This window comes from Chenopodium album, chromosome 13, assembly GCF_948465745.1.
Source record: "Chenopodium album chromosome 13, dcCheAlbu1.1, whole genome shotgun sequence".
Taxonomy (NCBI): domain Eukaryota; kingdom Viridiplantae; phylum Streptophyta; class Magnoliopsida; order Caryophyllales; family Amaranthaceae; genus Chenopodium; species Chenopodium album.
This window is the reverse complement of record NC_137846.1, coordinates 19,931,366-19,955,497: the sequence shown is the minus strand read 5'-3', so window position 1 is coordinate 19,955,497 and position 24,132 is coordinate 19,931,366.

Genomic DNA, 24,132 nt, shown 5'->3' with positions numbered 1-24,132 from the left:
TGTAAACTATACAAGGCCCTAAATTTTATATTCCCTTTGTTAACTTTTCATTTCTTACGATTTTGTTTTTGTTAACTTTATTCTTTTTGTTTCTTTTTATAAATATTTAATATTCACTTGTTCACCACATTGCGGATTTTAGGTACTCATTAGTCCCAAGGGTTGAATTGTGCACTACATTGCCTATCCAAGGGGCTCATTATCCCCAATGTTGAACCGTGCACCAATCACTTATCTAAAAGGCAAATCAATACATACCATCATAAATCAAGGGGCTAGCAAGCTCAATGAGCGAGTCGTAAACTCCGTTGCCTAACAAGGTGAGGGCGCCACACTAAGGCACCTTGGCACACAACAAACGAGGGTAGTGCCCCCAATGGCACCTCGTTGCCCAACAAGATGAGGGCACCCTTTGGGCACCTCATTGCCATGTCTTGGGCAATTCGTCGCCCAACTAGGCCAAGGGCTCTCTTGTTGCTCAGGCCAAAGGTTCCCCTCTTGGCCTAGCTTTCCTTGTTGCCTAGCCAGATTTGGGTTGCCATCGTTGCTTAGTGAGTCATTATCCTCTGCCACCACCTAGCCAAATATTATCCCATCGCTCATTCGTACATGGCAGTCATCGCTCACAAATATCATTTTCCGACAAACTCACGAGTCGCTAGAGACTCCTTTCGAATTTGTTGTGGGGCTAATATTTGGACCCCCTAAGTAGGCTAATGAACTTGCCCAAACACCCCCGATGCAAACCCTCTGATGGTGGGCTCCCATGAGTTGACCACGGATCAAATCCTAAGAAACCCTAATTTATACAGCTCATTAGTGCCAAATACCCTAATCAAGTTCATTCATCTTTCCCCATAAATGTTGATCCATCACATCATTCAAGGGTTAATTATTCACTCTAAATATCATTCACTAAATAGGTTCCCTCGCATTCCCTCATTGAAATTCTCAGATAAAACCAACATTCTTTTTTAGAGAATTGCACCATTTAAATTACTACTCTATTTTCACGCGATTATTTGGCTTATACATTGAGTTTTATATGTAAGGGAAAAATAACCAAGCACAACTGAAATGAACGATTAGTTTTAGATTGTGTAGCTAACCCAACTCAGCTCGAGATATAGATAATCGAAAAACTCAAATTATCTTTTACATAATTTTTTTTTTACTTCCTTTAAAAAAAGTGTTAGTATAATAAAGTCTTGCCTTGTATCTAACTATCTCAATTTTCTCATTACATTTTCTCACAAATACCCATTTGTGTCCTACGGGTTTTACACCTGCTGGTGTAAGAGTTATTTTTTCGAAAGCTTCTTGTTTTTCAAGTGACTTTAACTTAGCCAGCATTGCCTCCTTCCACTTTGGCCAATCACTCCTGTGTCGATATTCTTCCACTGTTCTTGGTTCAACATAATTTTCATCAAACACAATGTCGATTGCAATGGAATTTGCAAATATTTCATCCATGAGAACATCTTTCCTATTCCACTGCGACTTGGTAGAGACATGATTTATTGAAATTTCATTTTTATCGATGTCTTGAACATCTTGTTCATTTCCCGTAGGGTTGTTCTCTTGTTCATCCCTTTTTAAACTATCATTATTTTCTTTACTTTCATCCACATTTGCTCTTTCTTCTGACGGGAGAACATCATTAGTCTCATTTTCTATTTCATCCAATCTTTTCAACTTCCTTAGTCTAGAATCTTTTGAACCAAGTGGTCTCTCATGCTTTCTACGTGCTTGAGATTCATTTTCAATGGTCTTATTGCCAGTTGGAATTTCAATAGTGTAGGGCATTTTCTGCTGGTATATGTGATTTTGTCACTTTCCTTGTGTCTACAAATACGTCAGGAAATTGATTTGCAACACTTTGTAAATGAACAATTTTCTTGACTTCTTGTTCAATTCACACATATTCGTTCGTGGATCTAACATCAAAAGTTGTGTTGCATTCCAAAAAAGTGCTATTTCTTTCTTGCGTGGGTCCATTTTCTCTTCCCCTAAGGCTAGGAATACTGTTTCATTAAAGTGACAGTTGGCAAATCTAGTCGTAAATAAGTCACCAGTCAATGGTTCAAGATATTTGATAATAGAAGGGGATTCAAAACCGACATAAATTCCCAGCCTTCTTTGTGGACTCATTTTTTCTTGTTGGGGTGGAGCAATGGGAACATGTACATCACAACCAAAGATTTTTAGATGTGAGATACTCGGTTCTCGACCACAAACAAGTTGTAGTGGTGAAAATTTATGATAAGCTGTAGGTCTCAAGATAATTAGTGGTGCTGCATGTATTATAGCATGTCCCCAAGTAGATGATGTCAATTTTGACCTCATTAATAATGGTCTTGCAATCAATAGTAATCTCTTAAATAGTGATTCACCTAGACCATTTTGTGTATGAACATGAGCTATTGGGTGTTCAATATCAATTCCAATTGACATACAATAATCATTAAATGTTTGGGATGTAAATTCCCCAACATTATTGTCAAGTCTTATTTTCTTTATTGCATGATCTGGGAATTGTGCTCTTAATTTGATAATTTGGGCAAGCAATTTTGCAAAGGCAACATTTCTACTAGAAACCAGACTGACATGTGACCATCGTGTAGAAGCATTAATTAAAACCATGAAATATCGAAATGGTCCACATGTTAGATTAATTGGCCTATCTCCTTGAATTCTTTCCAAGAATTTTGGAGATTCAGTAGCAATTTTGTTCTTAGGTGGCCTTATTATTAATTTGCCAAGTGAATATACAAAGCATGTTAATTCATCTGATCAAGGAATTTTGACATTTCTTATTCAATGTTAACCTGAATTTGCTATTATTCTTTGCATCATCCCAGTTGCTGGATGCCCCAAAAGATCATGCCATAAAATAATCAAATGTTTATCATCTAACTTCTGATTAGATATAATATTAATTTGCACGGGTCTTATGTTTATACGATATAACCCCGAAGATTATGGTGGCAATTTCTTATAAATATGTTTCTTGCCATGTTTGTCTGCCATGAGGCATATATACTCCTTTTGATTTGTTGTCGTTGTTTCTAAATGATAGCCATTTTGGCGTACAACTATATATATAGCTTATGAGATTTCTTCGATATTTACTGAATATAAAGCATTATTGATTATCAATCTTGTCCCATTTGGAAGCATTATACAAGCCTTTCCAGATCCTTCAATTAATTTTTTGACCCGGAAATAGTGTTTACATTTGCTTGAAACAACTTTAGTTGTGAAAAATATTTTCTATTCTTCAAGATAGTATATGTTGTTCCACTTTCCAAAAGGCATTGATATTCGAAACTAACTTCAAGCAGATCCATATCTTCATAGAATAAATATGAGATTAGTTTAGAATAATATCATACAAACTTTTATTGATGATAAAAATTAAAAATACATGACTAGACATTTAAAATACAGTACATGACTTGACATTTAAAATACAGTACATAACAAAAAAATACATCAAAACATAGTATATATTACATTTGTAGATGGGTTATCTAAGCAATGTTATTTTCTCCAAAGATGAAATCATTTCCAATTTTAGCATTGTCCATGAAATAATTAGACACATCAAGGGTAGGACATGGAGCAATTTCTTCATTAACATAATTTGTTTCCGCGTTTTTCTCTTTGCCTTTTACAGAGGCCTGGTAAAGGTCTACCAAATGTTTGGCAGTACGACAAGTACGTCCCCAATGCCCTTTCATGCCACATCTATAACATGTGTCTTTTCCTTTTGAAGGATTTTGTTTGTGGCTTCCAGATGACTGTCCCTTCTGTTTTTCAGAATTTTTGAAATTACCGTTTCTTTGAAAATTATTTCTACCACGTCCGCGACAATTTCCACAGCCATTGTAATTTCCACGTCTACCTCTTCGTGTAGCATTTGCCTCGGATGGATAAGAATTTGTTGCATTTGCCTCATGATGAGTGGTTAAAGACCTAGTTGGTCTAAGATTATGATTTTTCAACAAAAGATCACTATTTTGTTCCGCAACAAACAATACACTCATTAATTCACTAAACTTTTTAAAACCTCTTTAACGATATTGTTCTTACAACAGTATGTTGCTTGCATGAAAGGTAGTGAGTGTTTTTTCAATCATCTATTCATCGGTGACTGGATGATCACATTATCTCAATATAGATACTGTCTCATGTATGGTTGAATTGTAATCAATTAAAAATTTGAAATCCTGGAACAGTAAATTTGTCCAGTCAAATAATGCCTTCGGAAGGAGCACCCTTTTGTGGTGTCCAAATCTTTCATCAAGGCACTCCCATAATTATTTGGGATCTTCAACCATCATGTACTTAGTTTTAAGACCTTAATGTAAATGACGCCTTAGCAACACTAAGGCTTTTACCTTACCTTGTTCAGTTACAGGTTTTACAATCATCATTGCAGAAGTGGTAGTATCAGTTGTCTGACAAGAGGGACTTTTATTTTCTTTAACAGTGTGCTCCAACCCTTAAGCTTTCAAATTCATCGTTGTAGTCATTTTCCATTCCAGAATTTCTTTCCAGATAAATCTAAGATGTTGAACTGTTTTTTCATAAGCTCTCCCATTTTAGCTACAACAAATTACATGATAATTAGTTTATAATAATAAATCATATGTACAACATAAACGTTTAATTTTTCCATATTTATAATTAGGTTAATAAAACACGTGATAATTAAATTTAACAATAATAAACCATAAATAATATAGTTCTTTTCTCCCCCTTGGTTTATTACTGTAGTATGTAATTATATGATTAGGTAAAAATAAATCATGTTAGTCGCAAAAATAGCAAAATGACAACAATAACAGTAGTAACAATAGTTACAATAATGACGGTAATTTTATACATGATGATTAATAACAACAAACAACATAATACAACAAAAAATAAACTTTTAATCTACTAAAACGACAAAATAAGTGAGTTTTACTTGTATATAATGACAAAAATTAATATTTCTACTAATAAAACTATGAGCGCCGTAATTAGAAGGAAATATTGTTTTATCTTCCTTAAATCTTCCTCAAAATTGAAGGTGTGGGTGTTCTGGGTGTTTTGGTTACTGTCGTTGGGGAACATGTCGAAGAAGAAGGGGGTGAAATTTTTTTTTTGGTGATTTTTGGATAAAAAGTGGAAAGGGATAAGGGATTTTTGGTGAAATCGGAAGAAAAAATTTGCATTTTATAGAGGTAGGTTTACCGCTACTATTTTGTACAATTGTAAAAGTATCATATAATAGTGTAGGGAATCTTTCAAGCAACCCACACTTGAGCCCCACTGTGATCATACACTTAAGCATATTGGCATCCAAAAGGAAGGAAGCTAGAGCAAAAGAGCTTCCAACAAGTTATAGGAACTTGTAAACCATTCACATGGTGAAGGTTACACCCCTTCACCATCCATGAGATCGCTAACTCCATAGTGGTCTGGAACCATGACTGGATATTCGGGAATGAAGGTACAAATCCAACCTAAAAGGGATTGAACCTGCCCTAAAAATAGGTGTAGAAACCCAAATGTGTCTCCCCAAAACCAAACCTAGTGATGAATACATTTCACGTCATTTGATTATCGAACAAAGTGAAAGTGTGAAAGGTCAGGTGTTGCGGTTGGTTTTATTAAAAATTCTTTATTTCTGTTTTCGAAAAACAACTCTAATTTATGAAAACAGCCAATCCAGTTTAGGTTGGTCCACGACATGGGTCCAATAATAGTGTAGTTGGATGGGGCATGAAAAGACCTTTCCAACAATATATTATAAGCCCAATTCCGATGAATAATGAGGAAGTTATGACCAAAATACTAAACTGGGCCCAGTTTGATCTTTACATGCGACCCAATGATCTAGGGGAGGGCCCAATGATAATTATTATTCCTAAAGTTATTAGAATTAATAATAGTCTTCTAGAATTCTCTAGAAGGATCTCTTTAATCCTAATAGAATTAGAATTAATAATTATATTTTGATGAGTTTTACTTGGAATAAAATATTATTTTATGAAAAATACGATTTCAATTTTCATACGGACTTTACGAATCAATTTTGATTGATAAGTGGACTCCGTGTTTGAAAGCGCGTAGAGTCCAGGCTGTCTCCAAACGACAGGCATGTCGCTACGCGACAGACCCTGTCGCCAGGCGACAAGGTCGGTTTTGTAGCGACAGCGTGGAGTTTTATTCCTTATCAAATTCTACCTATTTCCGGACTGGTTTCTTATAAATAGGGTCCTGGACCTCCGTTTTTAATCATCGACAATCATCAATACTCATCATCAATCAGTCTATTCTCTAAATTCTCTCTAGCTTTTCACAAACGAAATTCCGCATTCACGAGATCTAGAAACACCTAGCCGAGTTCGAAGTTGCCTTCGCCCTAGATGTGAAAGGTTATAATTTCTGAGGGTTTGGTCCCAAATCTCTATTTCAATTATTTGATTTGATTGTTTGATTTTATTATTTTCCTTGAAGTTACTAACGCGTGTATTTTGTTATTAGAAAGAGGTACAAGGCATCAAAGTGTGTAATCTTGTTGCTCTATTCTTGTAGAAAGCATGTTTAAATTTGTTTAATTCCTAGCATCATGTTAGGATGTTATTCTTGGTTTCTAGTATCATGTTTAGGGTGCCTTTTACTCTTTTTTAATATCATGTTAGTACCATGTTAGGGCTAAAGCTTTGATTTTTATTGCTTAGTGACATGTTAGGGTTTGTTATTAATCTTGTTAGTATCATGCCTAGGATCTTGCTATTATATTTAAGCTTTATTATTAACATGATTATAATTGTTATGATTATTGTTATTATCATGTTGCTTGATGCTTATTTATTGTTATTGCTTGATCACGCCTTTTATGCATGTTTAAAGGGAATTTGTACTTGTAATCACGCTTAATAAGATAATTTATAATCTTGTTTAGAGATAATATGGTTATAATTCAAGTGATCGCCAATAATAGTTTTATTTGTGCATTAATATTCAACCAACATAGATAAACAGGTTTAGGGTTAACCTATTGTTTGCATGTTAGTCAGAAAGCGCACGTGAATACAAGAAGAATAAAGTAGAGGCCTTTTTAGGGCAGGTTCAATCTCTTTTAGGTTGGATTTGTACCTTCATCCCCGAACCCTATTTGGTTCAAGACCTTTTGGAGTTAACGATCTCCTGGATCGTTAAGGGGTGTAATCTTCACCTTGTGAACGGTTTACAAGTTCCTAAAACTTGTTGGCGACTCTTTTGCTCTAGCTTCCTTCCCTTTCGACGCCACCATGCTTAAGTGTATGATCACAGTGGGGTTCAAGTGTGGGATGGCTTGAAATATTCCCTACAGTTTTTGGCGACTCCACTGGGGAGGATTTCTATTTTAATTCCTGAAATTTATTTCGGCAATGATTTAGAATGAGTGAATGAGACTCGAAAAGTTCTTAGTATTTCATGTGCGTAATTTTGATTAGCATTATTGTCAGATGCATAAAAAAGGTCCTCTTTGGATAGACCATCCGAAATGAGTCAAAAATATAGGATTTTTACACGTAGGAAACTTGAGAAATATCTTTCACAACTAGAATTGAAATAATACTGCGAAATCTGGAAAATTCTAAGAACGTAGATACCTGATGAGGCATGTAGGAACTAGCGTCTTGAAAACAGGGCTTGTCGCCTGTAAAGTGCTTCTATCGCCTGGCGACAGTTCTGTTGCTTGGCGACAGGGGTAATTTTGCGGCGATAGTCCCTGTAGTCTGGCGCCAAGTTCTTCCAATACCGAGCCAGAACTCTGCCTTCTTGTTTTGACCATTTCTAGCACTGTTGGCTCGATTCTACTTCTTGGTTGAGTTTTTCTCTCTTTTCTGAAACTTATATGTGTTCTACATATGGACATAACCCTCTGGGGGTTCACGCTCCATCTACCCAATCGAACAATCCTGGCAACGACGGGTACATCCGAGTTTGTGAATCCACCAAACCGTGGAAGCAAGTTTTTAACTTGCGGGGTCCCACCATACGCGCCAACCCTTCCAAAGGTAAGGCTTTCGCGCGATGCATCCGGACTCATAACCATGGACCCTCTTTGACTAACCCATATCCTTGAACTTTAGAGAACTAGAGCCGTGGTTAGGTTGTAAACTCATTGCATCATATTGTGACTATTTGAACTATTTATGCATTATTTGCTTGTGCATACCCTATATGTGCTAACCGTTTGTTTGACTTGTGTTTAAGTCTAAATAAACTAATTAATGACTAAAAAGGACTTTGCCTAAATAATTAATTAATTAATTTGACTAATTAAAGACTAATAAATTAATTAATCTAACTTAGTACGACTGTCCCAGATTAATGTTCCAGAAATGCGCAGGAGTTTGGGCTGTGGCGCCGCAGTTTACTGCTTATCGCCTGACAACAAATTTGTCATTTGGCAACAAGCTTCAAACTGTGGCGACAGTTCTGTGGTTCCGGCGATAGTCTAGATTTTTACTCGAGTCATCACGACGAGTCTAATTAAACAGTTTGCTAATCAGTTCGATTATTTTATTAATAAACAGTACCTTTGTTAAGTCCTTAATTGAGTTTAGTCACATAGTCTAGCCACATGGTCACGACACGAGTCTTAACATGTCACCTATACTCACTAGTGTGAGCACAAACTTTATATAGTCACCATGACCATGTCTTAGGTTCATGCATGAGTCGGTTTTTTCCGTCATTTGAGTTGGGGGTACATTCTATTCCTAATTTTTTCATATCTCTCCATCTACATCATCTTTCCATTCTCTACATGCTTTCCCCATGTCACAATATTCATTCTTCCTACCTTCTTCCATCTATTGCATGTCGAATAGAGTTGAGTCAAATAATTAACAACGAATATCCCTTAATTTCCCTTTCCACAGTACTAGGTCAAGGAGAGAAGGACGATTAATCAAAGACAACACCTTTATTCAAGTTCAACTTTTTGATAAGCGAATCGGTCGAAAAAGGAAAGCTAAGAAGATAATGGCAAGTCAGGAAGAAGTCAACGAACTCAAGGGACAAGTGACTAACATGGCTGAAATGTTGAAGAATCCGACCCTTCAAATCAATGACCCTGTGAGACAACAACAAATGGAGCTCATCCAGGAAAGTTTGAGCAGATTATCCAATGACTATAGATTTCAGGGCATTAGTTCACAAGGGGTCTCGGTGGACAAGGATCTTCTTCCGCAGAAGTTCAATGCCAACGACATCCCGAAATTCAAGGTAATGGATAACTCTTATTTTCATTTAAGAGCCTTTGAAACTGTAATGAATATTAAGGGAATAGATAAGAAAGATTTTCATTCTGTGTTTTCTCTATCTTTAGAAACCGTTTGTCAACAATGGTACTTTTCTCTTGATAAGGAGAAAACCTCTAGTTGGGAGACAATTGTAAACGCTTTCATTGATAGATATAAATGTAATGTTCAAATCAAAACTGATTATAGACAACTTGAGATGCTAAGACAAAAAGAGAATGAAGGCTTTACTTCTTTCTTTAATAAGTGGAGGGAAACTTCCGCTAACATGATCGAAACCCCTACTGAAAAAGAATCCGTGAGGATGTTCATCAAAAATTTGCAAGAAAAGTATTCAAAGCACTTGAAATATCAACACAATTTGAATACTTTCAAGGCCGTCTATGACATAGGCATCGAGATCGAAGATGACCTCGCAAAGCAAAAAGCTGTTAACAATAGTAACCACAATGGCTGGAAAGGAAAGAAGAATGACAATCTTTCTTCTCTCGAAAACGCCCACTCTAGTAACAATGTTAGTACCTTTGATCTCAGTGATGTCTTAGCCATGGATAACCAAGGATCTAAGAAACAACTAAGGAAAGACTTCACCCCCATTGGGATGAGCTATGATGCTGCTTTTGACCGACTCCATGCCAAGGGACTCATTACTCCCATTGGACCTATTCAAGATCCCGCACCTATGAAGAGACTGCCTAGTTGGAACCCAGATTCACATTGCAAGTACCATCAAGGTAGGGGTCATACTACTGAGAGTTGCTGGAAGCTAAAAGGAGCTATCCAACATTTGATCGATAATAACAAGTTTCCCTTACCTCCAGCTAGCAAGAAGAGCGAGTGATGATAAAACAAACGACACAAGACAAGAGGCGAGCTTCAACGACAAGATTTCATGACCTTTTTTTCTTTTTTCATTTTTTCCTTTCCCCAATAAGTCTAGCATAGGCACCGTTTTATTCTCCTTAGATTTATTTTGTATGATCATTATTTCTTCCCCTTTTAATAAAATGAGCATTTATTTCCTTACATATGATCATCGCATTGCATTGCATTTTAAAAAAAAAAATCCTTGTCAAACTGAGCACGACGTATATCAATGATTTGAGGCACCTCTTATAGCCATATCATATAATCTTTTACCCTTCAAATATGCAATCCTTTCTTGATAAACCACTTTGAGCCTCATCTAACGTTTGACCTTTCTTTCTTCAACCCACATCTACCTAACCTTGGGATGGGATGATGTGTAACTTATGCAAATTCAAAAGCTTGAGTGAATCAAAAAATTAAAATAGCAAAAACAATACAAGTGTACAAAAAGGCAAGTGTTCCAATGTCTTTGACATGAACATGTCTTTGACATGAACATGTCTTTGATATGAACACGTCTCAGATTGCGTTTCTTATCGAGTGCTCGGTACCGTGCCTGAGAAACATGAATGCCAAGTGAGAGATAGACCGCATGATCGGGATTGCCCACACTTATAAAAATAAAAAAAAAATGCAAAAGCAAAAAAGAAAAAAGAGTTAAAACACTCAAGCATAAAAATACAAAGATTCAAAAGCAAGGTTGCACACCTTAGGGGCTTACCTAGGGTGTTGAGCCTTTATCCCCTACTTCTTCAAACCTTTAGCCTAACCACGTTACAAACCTTAAAAGACCTTTTTGAGGTATACACACTTGTGCGAGGTTCGGCTAGAGCTACGTTCGGCCTGATTTCTAACGGATACGTAGGCAACCTCACAAAGGGGTGCGGTCGTAATAAACATGCATTCATATTCACATTCACATACTCACACCATGATCATATCAAGGAATTTCCAATGCTCATCCTTTTACATTTTAGAGCTAGACTTGGGGGCTTGATCCCTACATTATTAGCTTACCCAGCCTGAGAGTCACCATCATTTGACTCTTATCAAAACACTTTTTCCACACACATAGTCTTTGCAGCCTAACTTTAGTATCACTATCACACACATCACAGATACATGACCAAATAGCCCTTTCCTTAGGAACCCTTTGTCATGAAGTCTTAACACAACATTGAAGCATACTTTGTCATAACAAAATCACTCATCACTCATCATTGCATCACAAAGTATGAAGTGCTTAGCCTCCGTGCCTAAGTTACCCAAATACTTTCATCATTGAGTCAACAATTGAGATAGCCTAGGATGAGTTAATCCTTGCATCTTGAGAGATAGTATCAAAAAACGTTTGACTAAGCTCATTCAACATGCACCCAAATGTGTCTCCCCAAAACCGAACCCAGTGATGAATACCTTTTGCGTCAAATGATTATCGAATGAGGTGAAAGTGTGAAAGTTCAAGTGTTGCGGTTGATTTTTATTATATTCTTTCTTTCTGTTTTCAAAAACAACTCTATTTTATGAAAACAGCCAATCCAGTTTAGTTTGGTCCACGACAAGGGTCCAATAATAGTGTAGTTGGATGGGGATTGAAAAGATCTTTCCAACGATATATTATAAGCCCAATTCCGATGAATAATAAGGAAGTTATGACCAAAATACTAAACTGGGCCCGGTTTGATCTTTACATGCGGCCCAATGATCTAGGGGAGGGCCCAATGTTAATTATTATTCCTAAAGTTATTAGAATTGATTATAGTCTTCTAGAATTCTCTAGAAGGTTCTTTTTAACCCTAATAAGATTAGAATTAATAATTATATTTTGATAAAGTTTTATTTGGAATAAAATATTATTTTATGAAAGATACGATTTCAGTTTTCATATGGACTTTACAAATCGATTTTGATTCATATGTGGACTCCGTGTTTGAAAGCGCGTAGAAATCCAGGCTGTCGCCAGACGACAGGCCTGTCGCCACGCGATAGGCCTTGTCGCCACGCGACGACAAGGTCGGTTTTTCAGCGACAGAGTGGAGTTTTATTCCTTATCAAATTCTACCTATTTCCGGACTGTTTTCTTATAAATAGGGTCCTGAACCTCCATTCTTATTCATTCACGATCTACAATCAACAATCATCTTTCTCTCTCTAAAGCTAGAAGCTTTCTTTCTCTCTCTCTTTCTAAACCAACCCTTTTCACAAACACAATTCCACATTCATTAGCACTAGACACACCTAGCCAAGTTCGAAGTTGCCTTCGCTCTAGACGTGAAAGGTTATAATTTCTGAGGGTTTGGTCCCTAGTCTCTATTTCATTTATTTAATTTAATTGTTTGATTTTATTATTTTCCTTGAAGTTACTAACGCGTGTATTTTGTTATTAGAAAGAGGTACGAGGCATCAAAGTGTGTAATCTTATTGCTTTATTCTTGTAGAAAGCATGTTTAATTTCGTTTAATTCCTAGTATCATGTTAGGATGTTATTATTGCTTTCTAGTATCATGTTTAGGGTGCCTTTTACTCTTTTCTAATATCATGTTAGTACCATGTTAGGTTTAAAGCTTTGATTTTTATTGTTTAGTGACATGCTAGGGTTTGTTATTAATCTTGTTAGTATCATGCCTAGGATCTTGCTATTAATATTATGCTTTAACATGATTATGATAATTATGATTATAATTATGATTTATGATTATTATGTTGCTTGATATATTATTATTGTTATTGCTTGATCACACCTTTTATGCATGTTTAAAGGGAATTTGTACTTGTAATCACGCTTAATAAGATAATTAATAATCTTGTTTAGGCTAATATGATTATAATTCAAGTGATCACCAATAATAGTTTTGCTTGTGCATTAAATTCAACCAACATAGATAAACAGGTTTAGGGTTAATCTGTTGATTGCATGTTAGTCAGAAAGCGCACATGAATACGAGAAGAATAAAGTAGAGGCCTATTATTAGGGCAGGTTCAATCTCTTTTAGGTTGGATTTGTACCTTCATCCCCGAACCCTATTTGGTTCAAGACCTTTTGGAGTTGACGATCTCATGGATCGTTAAGAGGTATAATCTTCACCTTGTGGACAGATTACAAGTTCCTAAAAGTTGTTGGCGACTCTTTTGCTCTAGCTTCCTTCCCTTTGGACGCCACCATGCTTAAGTGTATGATCACAGTGGGGTTCAAGTTTGAGGTAATACTTGAAATATTCTCTACAGTTTTTGGCGATTTCACTGGGGAGGATTTCTATTTTAATTCCTGAAATTTATTTTGGCAATTATTTAGAATGAGCGGATGAGACTCGAAAAGTTCTAAGTATTTCATGTGCGTAATTTTGATTAACATTATTGTCATATGCATAAAAAAGGTCCTCATTGGATAGACCATCCGAAATGAGTAAAAAACATAGGATTCTTACATTTAGGAAAATTGAGAAATATCTTTCACAACTAGAATTGAAATAATACTTGGAAATTTGGAAAATTCTAAGAACGTAGATACGTGCTGAGGCATGTAGGAACTAGCGTCTAGAAAACAAGGTTTGTCGCCTGTAAAGTGCTTCTGTCGCTTGGCGACAGGGGTACTTTTGCGGCGACAGTCCCTGTAGTCTGGCGCCAAGTTCTTCCAATACCGAGACAATTCTGCCTTCTTGTTTTGACCATTTCTAGCACTGTTGGCTCGATTCTACTTCTTGATTGAGTTTTTCTCACTTTTCTGAAACCCATATATGTTCTACATATGGACATAACCCTCTGGGGGTTCACGCTCCATCTACCCAATCGAACGCTCCTGGCAACGACGGGTACATCCGAGTTTGTGAATCCACCAAACCATGGAAGCGAGTTTAACTCGCGGGGTCCCATCCACTCGCGCCAACCCTTCCAAAGGTAAGGCTTCCGCGCGGTGCATCCGGACTCATAACCATGGACCCTCTTTGACTAACCAATATCCTGAACTTTAGAGAACTAGAGCCATGGTTAGGTTGCAAACTCATTGCATCATATTGTGACTATTTGAACTATTTGTGCATTATTTGCTTGTGCATACCCTACATGTGCTAACCGTTTGTTTGACTTGTGTTTAAGTCTAAATAAACTAACCAAAGACTAAAGTACTTTTCTTAATTAATTAGATAATTAATTTGGCTAATAGATATGTCTAAAATCGAGTCATAGTTCCTTTGAGTCAACTCGGATTTTTATTCCCGTATACTACACAAATGTCAACTTGTTTTGGTCATAGCCAGAGTTCTAGGAAGAGTAACGAGTCGTATAACCTATGGATCTGTAGCCCCGAGTGTTATCTTTCATTTGCCGTTGGTTTCGTCCAATTCGGATTCACAAATCAAAAGTTATGACTAAAATACTAGAGCCTGTCAAGTTTAGTGCACCTATGTGAGGTCTTAACTTAGTCTTTGCTTGAGTCTAGTCACATAGTCTAGCCACATGGTCATGACACGAGTCTTAACATGTCACCTACACTCACTAGTCTTAGCACACACTTTGTATATGTCACCATGACCATGTCTTAGGTTCGTGCATGAGTCGGTTTTTTCCGTCATTTGAGTTGGGGGTACATTCTATTCCTAATTTTTTCATATCTCTCCATCTACATCATCTTTCCATTCTCTACATGCTTTCCCCATATCACAATATTCATTCTTCCTACCTTCTTCCATCTATTGCATGTTGAATAGAGTTGAGTCGAATAATTAACAACGAATATCCCTTCTTTCCCTTTCCACAGTACTTGGTCAAGGAGAGAAGGACGACTAATCAAAGACAACACCTTTATTCAAGTTCAAATTTTTTGATAAGCCAATCGATCGAAAAAGGAAATCTAAGAAGATAATGGCAAGTCAGGAAGAAGTCAACGAACTCAAGGGACAAGTGACTAACATGGCTGAAATGTTGAAGAATCTAACTCTCCAAATCAATGACCCTGTGAGACAACAACAAATGGAGCTCATGCAAGAAAGTTTGAACAGATTATCCAATGACTATAGATTCCAGGGCATTAGCTCACAAGGGGTCTCGGTGGACAAGGATCTTCTTCCGCAGAAGTTCAATGCCAACGACATCCCGAAATTCAAGGTAATGGATAACTCTTATTTTCATTTAAGAGCCTTTGAAACTGTAATGAATATTAAGGGAATAGATAAGAAAGATTTTCATTCTGTGTTTTCTCTATCTTTAGAAACTGTTTGTCAGCAATGGTACTTTTCTCTTGATAAAGAGAAAACCTCTACTTGGGATGCTATTGTAAACGCTTTCATTGATAGATATAAATGTAACATTCAAGTCGAAACTGATTATAGACAACTTGAGATGCTAAGACAAAAAGAGAATGAAGGCTTTACTTCTTTCTTTAATAAGTGGAGGGAAACTTCCGCTAAGATGATTAAGGTGCCCTCCGAAAAAGAATCTGTGAGGATGTTTATCAAGAACCTCCAAGAGAAGTATTCAAAACATTTAAAGTATCAACATAATTTGAATACTTTCAAGGCCGTCTATGATATCGGTATTGAAATCGAAGATGACCTCGCAAAGCAAAAAGCTACTAACGATAGTAACCACAGTGGTTGGAAAGGAAAGAAGAACGACAATCCTTCTTCTTCTGGAAACGCCCACTCTAGTAACAATGTTAGCACCTTTGATAATAACGGTGTCTTAGCTATGGATAATCAAGGATATAAAAAGAAACCCAAAAGAGAGTTTACACCCATTGGAATGACCTACGATGCTGCTTTCGATCGTCTCTACGATTGAGGATTAATCAAACCCATTGGCCCTACCGAGGATCCAACGCCAGAAAAGCGATCTTCAAGATGGGATCCCAATTCCTATTGCAAGTACCATCAAGGAAATGGTCATACCACCGATAAATGCTACAGGTTTCAAAATCTCGTTCAAGATCTCATAGAAGCAAACAAGATCCCATTGCCTCTAGCTAGTGAGAAGACTAGGTGATGTTGAAGCAAACGACACAAGACAAGAGGCGAGCGTCAACGACAAGATTTCATGACCTCTTTTTCTATTTCTTTTTCATTTTTCCTTTCCCCAATAAGTTTAGCAATAGGCACCTTCTTCCTTAGATTTTTTTTTTTATTTTGTATGTTTCTTTTCTCCCTATAATAAAATAAGCATTTATTTTCTTGCATATGATCATTTCATTATATCGCATTGTAAATAAATAAATAAATAAATAAATATATATATATATATATATATATATATATATATATATATATATATATATATATATATATATATATATATATATATATATATATATATATATATATCCATGTCAAAATAAGCACAAGATATACCAATGATTTGAGGCACCCCTTGTAGCCACATCATATCACCTTTCACCCTTTAAATATGCAATCCTTTTTTGATAAACCACTTTGAGCCTCGTCTAACGATAGACCTTTCATTTTTCAACCCATATCTACCTAACCTTGGGATGGGATGGTGTGAAACTTATGCAATTTTCAATTTCATAAAAAGCTTGAATGGCTTCAAAAGATTAAAATAGCAAAATAGAAATAATAAAAGTGTACAAAAGGGCAAGTGTTCCAATGTCTTTGACATGAACATGTCTTTGATATGAACACGTCTCAGATTGCGTCTCTTATCGAGTGCTCGGTACCGTGCCTGAGAAACATGAATGCCAAGTGAGTGATAGACCGCATGATCGGGATTGCCCACGCTTATAAAAAAAAAAGATTTGAATTTAAAAAATGATAAAGCAAAAAGAGAGAGCAAAATATAAAGAGTTAAAACACTCAAGCATAAAAATACAAAGATTCAAAAGCAAGGTTGCACACCTTAGGGGGGGCTTTTCTAGGGTGTTGAGCCTTTATCCCCCTCTTCTTCAAACCTTTAGCCTAACCACGTTACAACCCTTAAAATACCTTTTTGAGGTATACACACCCTTGTGCGAGGTTCGGCTAGAGCTACGTTCGGCCTGACTCCTAACGGATACGTAGGCAACCTCACATCGAGGTGCGACCGTAATAAACATGCATTCATATTCACATTCACACACTCACACCATGATCATATCAAAGGATCTCCAATGCTCATCCTTTTCCATGTAGAGCTAGACTTGGGGGCTTGATCCTCACATCATTTAGCTTACCCAGCCTAAGAGTCACCACCATTTGACTATTTTCAAAATATTTTTCCACACACTTAGCCCTTGCGGCCTAACTTTAGTGTCACTTTCACACACTACACAGATACATGACCAAATAGTCTTTCCCTTAGGAACCATTTGTCATGAAATCTTAACACAACGTTGGAGCATATTTTGTCATGACAAAATCAAAATCAATCATCATTGCATTAAAAAGTATGAAGTACTTAGCCTCCGCACCTAAGTTACCTAAATACTTTTATTATCGAGTCAACCAGGATAGTCTAAGATGTTACAATCCTTGTACTGTGAGAGACAACGTTAACAGAATAAGCTCATTCAACATGCACCATCAAAAACTTCGCTTCTTTCTTTTTTCGCGTCTCTCTTTTTTGGGAGAAAGTCGGTACCCTCCACAAAAATGACGGAAATTTTTGCTTTTTCGAGTTGCACGATCACATTACAATGCACACACGAGTCATGTACACATTGAGTCATGTCGTGTTATCACATCGAGTTAAGTCTACGCACACGAGTCGATTTGAGTACATCAAGTTACACGTCGAGTCAAGCAACACTAAATCTTAGGTCAACCCTAAAGAAAGATAAGCAAAGTCCTATAATCAAAAATATAAATGCAGGTACATTTCATTGAGCAAGAACATTTTCGGATTTTTTCGAAAAACCGCGAATAAAAACCTGACTCAGCGTCAGACGACAAGGCTGCCGCCTGACGACAGAGCGAGGACGCGGCGACAACGGTTTCCAGCGTGTGCCGGAGCAGCAATGAGATGCGTTGTCCCATATTGGATTATGCGGACCTCATACAGCAATTTCGGGTTCCTTGGTACACCAGTTAGCCCCTATAAGCAAATTGACATGATTAGTAGTCGGCTCGATTACAATCGTAGTAAGTGATTGACCTGACGACGATCGTCTCACTTAGCTTAAGAGCCTAAACATTGGCTCATTACAAGCACCAAGGCATCGGTTCAAAAGCAAGCACTTATACGACAATTTTTCCAAGATTGGATTGTCATCCCCAATTGACAATATTTCCAAAAGTGGATTGTCGCGCATTCTTCTTAAATGACAATTTTTCCAAGATTGGATTGTCATCTCTGGCAAAGTTTCCAAGCGTGGATTGTCGTACTCCTTCTCTGTTTGGCAATTTTTTCCAAGTTCGGATTGTCGTCTCTGGCAAGTTTTTCAAGATTATTGTCATACACATAGTTCCCTATGGCAAAATTTCCCAAAGGATTGTCGTAGGTCTCTACTCATCATAAATTTCGGCAAAGGTTCCTCAACGTGGATTGTCATTCATTTCAGTAAGTGGCAAATTTTCCCGAAGTGCATTGTCGGTCGACTCTTTTTCGCAAATGTTCCAAGACGCGGATTGTCAATTGTGGCAATATTTTCCCAAAAGGATTGTCGCATAATATTGGCAAATTTCCAAGGTGGATTGCTTTCAAGAGTGTAGCAAGGTTCTTATGACAGATTGTTACGAGGCATTGGCAACTTTTCCCAAAATTGGATTTTGGCAAAATTTCTGAGATACGGATTGTCGCTTCATCGTGGCAACATTTCCAAGGATGGATTGTTACGTGGCATTGACAATTTTCCCTAAATCGGATTGTCATACATCATACAAGAGTCGTGTTGATAACTGTTCCTGAAGAAAAGAGGATTGTCATCACCCAAAGCATCAACAACAAATTCAAGTAGCATTAAGGATCGACAGGCGTTGATCTTCGATAATTTTCTTCGAAATATTATCACGACAACTGAAGGTGATTACAAGCAGAGTTATCTTCGATCGTGTTCCCTAGGATGTGGAAGATGGTCACAAAAAACTGAAGATGGCTACAGGCAGAGTTATCTTCGATCGTGCTCCCTAGGATGTGGAAGATGGTCACAAAAAACTGAAGATAGCTACAGGCAGAGTTATCTTCGATCATGTTCCCTAGGATGTGGAAGATGGTCACAAAAGAGCTAAAGATGGCTACAAGCAGAGTTATCTTCGATCGTGTTCCCTAGGATGTGGAAGATGGTCGCAAAAAACTGAAGATGGCTACACGCAGAGTTATCTTCGATCGTGTTCCCTAGGATGTGGAAGATGGTCACAAGCGGCGGAGAATGACTACAAGCAGAGTCATCTTCGATAAGATAGGAGGCAGCTACAAGCAGAGCGGTCTTCACCAAATGCAACAAAAATCGGTTACCTTCAAAGACGTGTACTCGACGGTGGAAGATACACGTTTCTTAACTCTTTTATCTGTTTTAACAAATACTAGTTAGCAGGTATCGGTGTTACAACAATGATTTAGGATCGCAGAACGTTCTGAATCATTCTCTGTCCCTATCGCTACTTTGACTTTCGTTTTCGAAACTTGCGTTTCTCCAAACTCTGTAAAAGTGGGGGCTTCTGTAGACACCCAAATGTGTCTCCCCAAAACCAAACCCAGTGATAAATACCTTTTGCGTCGAATGATTATCGAATGAGGTGAAAGTGTGAAAGTTCAAGTGTTGCGGTTAATTTTTATTAAATTCTTTCCTTCTGTTTTCGAAAACAACTCTATTTTATGAAAACAGCCAATCCAGTTTAGTTTGGTCCATGACAAGGGTCTAATAATAGTATAGTTGGATGGGACTTGAAAAGAGCTTGCCAACGATATATTATAAGCCCAATTCCGATAAATAATGAGGAAGTTATAGCCAAAATACTAAACTGGGCCCGGTTTGATCTTTACATGCGGCCCAATGATCTAGGGGAGGGCCCAATATTAATTATTATTCCTAAAGTTATTAGAATTGATTATAGTCTTCTAGAATTCTCTAGAAGGTTCTTTTTAACCCTAATAAGATTAGAATTAATAATTATATTTTGATAAAGTTTTATTTGGAATAAAATATTATTTTATGAAAGATACGATTTCAGATTTCATACGGACTTTACAAATCGATTTTGATTCATATGTGGACTCCGTGTTTGAAAGCGCGTAGAAAACCAGGCTGCCGCCACGCGATAGGCCTTGTCACCACGCGACAGACCCTGTCGCGTGGCGACAAGGTCGGTTTTTCAGCGACAGAGTGGAGTTTTATTCCTTATCAAATTCTACCTATTTCCGGATTGTTTTCTTATAAATAGGGTCCTGAACCTCCGTTTTTATTCATTCACGATCTACAATCAACAATCATCTTTCTCTCTCTAAAGCTAGAAGCTTTCTTTCTCTCTCTCTTTCTAAACCAACCCTTTTCACAAACACAATTCCACATTCATTAGCACTAGACAGACCTAGCCAAGTTCGAAGTTGCCTTCGCCCCAGACGTGAAAGGTTATAATTTCTGAGGGTTTGGTCCCTAGTCTCTATTTCAATTATTTAATTTAATTGTTTGATTTTATTATTTTCCTTGAAGTTACTAACGCGTGTATTTTGTTATTAGAAAGAGGTACGAGGCATCAAAGTGTGTAATCTTATTGCTTTATTCTTGTAGAAAGCATGTTTAAATTCGTTTAATTCCTAGTATCATGTTAGGATGTTATTATTGCTTTCTAGTATCATGTTTAGGGTGCATTTTACTCTTTTCTAATATCATGTTAGTACCATGTTAGGTTTAAAGCTTTGATTTTTATTGTTTAGTGACATGCTAGGGTTTGTTATTAATCTTGTTAGTATCATGCCTAGGATCTTGCTATTAATATTATGCTTTAACATGATTATGATAATTATGATTATAATTATTGTTTTTATAATTATGATTTATGATTATTATGTTGCTTGATATATTATTATTGTTATTGCTTGATCACACCTTTTATGCATGTTTAAAGGGAATTTGTACTTGTAATCACGCTTAATAAGATAATTAATAATCTTGTTTAGGCTAATATGATTATAATTCAAGTGATCACCAATAATAGTTTTGCTTGTGCATTAAATTCAACCAACATAGATAAACAGGTTTAGGGTTAATCTGTTGATTGCATGTTAGTCATAAAGCGCACATGAATACAAGAAGAATAAAGTAGAGGCCTATTATTAGGGAAGGTTCGATCTCTTTTAGGTTGGATTTTTACCTTCATCCCCAAACCCTATTTGGTTTAAGACCTTTTGGAGTTGACGATCTCATGGATCGTTAAGGGGTGTAATCTTCACCTTGTGGACGGTTTACAAGTTCCAAAAAGTTGTTGGCGACTCTTTTGCTCTAGCTTCCTTCCCTTTGGACGCCACCATGCTTAAGTGTATGATCACAGTGGGGTTCAAGTTTGAGGTAATGCTTGAAATATTCCCTACAAGTACCCTCCACAAAAATGACGGAAATTTTAGTTTTTCTACATTTCGAGTCATGTACATATCAAGCTTCATGAGTCAACACTATGCACACACGAGTGACACGAAGTGAGTCATCAGCGAGTCAAGTTTATACCTTGAGTTGTGTCAAGTCAATGAGTCAAGCAACACTAAGTCTTAGGTCAACCCTAAGATAATTAGAAAGATAAGCAAAGTCCTATAGTCCAAAATATAAATGCAGGAGCATCCGAGCAAGCAAGAACATTCCCGGATTTTTTCGAAAAACCGCGAATATGACACATGAGATTCTCCCAGGATGAGAGGAGTTACATAGATCAGTAAATGAGAGATGAAGAGCTTTAATTTACAAAAGATTTGAGCGGATTTGATTGAAAGGAAACGACCAAGTTCAAAGTTCGGAGCGAAACCGAGCAACAAACAGCTGCAGCAAGAGCAAAATAAGGAAGACCCGACTCCAGCACCAGACGACAAGGATGTCACCTTGCGACAACATCTGTCGACCGGCGACAGAGTAGAATTACAGCGACAATATGTTCCAGTGTGCGCCGGTGCGGCGACAGGATACATGGCCCTCGTAAGTGATTATGCGGACCTTATGCAGCAATTTTTGGTTCCATGGTATGCCAGTTAGCCCCTTTAAGCGGCTTGACATGATTTATTTATCGGCTCGATCACGATTAAATCAAGTGATCGACCTGACGAACGATCGTCTCACTTAGCTTAAAGCGCCTGAACATTGGCTCACTACAAAGGCACTGACATAATGGTTTATAAACAGCAAATACACCGACATAATGGTTCATAAACAACAGAGGCACCAACATAATGGTTCACAAACAGCAAAAATGCGCCGACATACTGGCATAGCGGAAGCAAAGTTCAAGCGAGCTTTAAAGATCGACAAGTGTTGGTCTTCGGTAATTTTCTTTGGAACATTATCATAACAAATGAGGATGAATTCAAGCGAAGTTACCTTCGACGGCATTCGCTAAGATTATGGAGGTTGTCACCAAGATTTGAGAAGATAGCACGAGATGGGCGGTCTTCGACAGCATCCGCTAAGATTGTGAAGGTTGTCACCAAGATTTGAGAAGATAGCACGAGATGGGCGGTCTTCGACAACATTCGCTAAGATTGTGAAGGTTGTCACCAAGATTTGAGAAGATAGCACGAGATGGGCGGTCTTCGACAACATTCGCTAAGATTGTGAAGGTTGTCACCAAGATTTGAGAAAATAGCACGAGATGGGCAGTCTTCAACGGCATTCGCTAAGATTGTGGAGGGTTGTCACAAACAACTGAAGATGGCTACAAGCAGAGTTATCTTCGACGATGTTCCCTAGGATGTGAAAGATGGTCAAAAGCGGCGGAGAATGACTACGAGCAGAGTCATCTTCGATGAAATAGGAGGCAGCTTCAAGCAGAGCGGTCTTCAACAAATGCAACAAATCGGTTACCTTTAGAGACGTGTGCTCGACAGTGCAAGATACGCATTTCTTAACTCTTTTATTTGTTTAACTAACGCTAGTTTGCAGGTATCGGCGTTACAAGAATGATTTAGGATCGCATAATGTTCTGAATCATTCTCCGTCCCTATCGCTACTTTGACTTTCGTTTTCGAAACTTGCGTTTCTCCAAACTCAGTCAAAGTGGGGGCTTCTGTAGACACCCATATGTGTCTCCCCAAAACCAAACCCAGTGATGAATACCTTCACGTCATTTGATTATCGAACAAAGTGAAAGTGTGAAAGGTCAGGTGTTGCGGTTGGTTTTATTAAAAATTCTTTCTTTCTGTTATCGAAAAACAACTCTATTTTATGAAAACAGCCAATCCAATTTATATTGGTCCACGACAAGGGTCCAATAATAGTGTAGTTGGATGGGGCTTGCAAATACCTTTCCAACGATATATTATAAGCATAATTCCGATGAATAATGAGGAAGTTATGGCAAAAATACTAAACTGGCCCCGGTTTGATTTTTACATGCGGCCCAATGATCTAGGGGAGGGCCCAATGATAATTATTATTCCTAAAGTTATTAGAATTAATAATAGTTTTCTAGAATTCTCTAAAAGGATCTCTTTAATCCTAATAGAATTAGAATTAATAATTATATTTTGATGAGTTTTACTTGGAATAAAATATTATTTTATGAAAAATACGATTTCAATTTTCATACGGACTTTACGAATCAATTTTGATTGATAAGTGGACTCCGTGTTTGAAAGCGCGTAGGAGTCCAGGCTTTCGCCAAACGACAGGCCTGTCGCCACGCGACAGACCCTGTCGCCAGGCGACAAGGTCGGTTTTGCAGCGACAGCGTGGAGTTTTATTCCTTATAAAATTCTACCTATTTCCGGACTATTTTCTTATTAATAGGGTCCTGAACCTCCGTTTTTAATCATCGACAATCATCAATTCTCATCATCAATCAGTCTATTCTCTAAATTCTCTCTAGCTTTTCAAAAACAAAATTCCGCA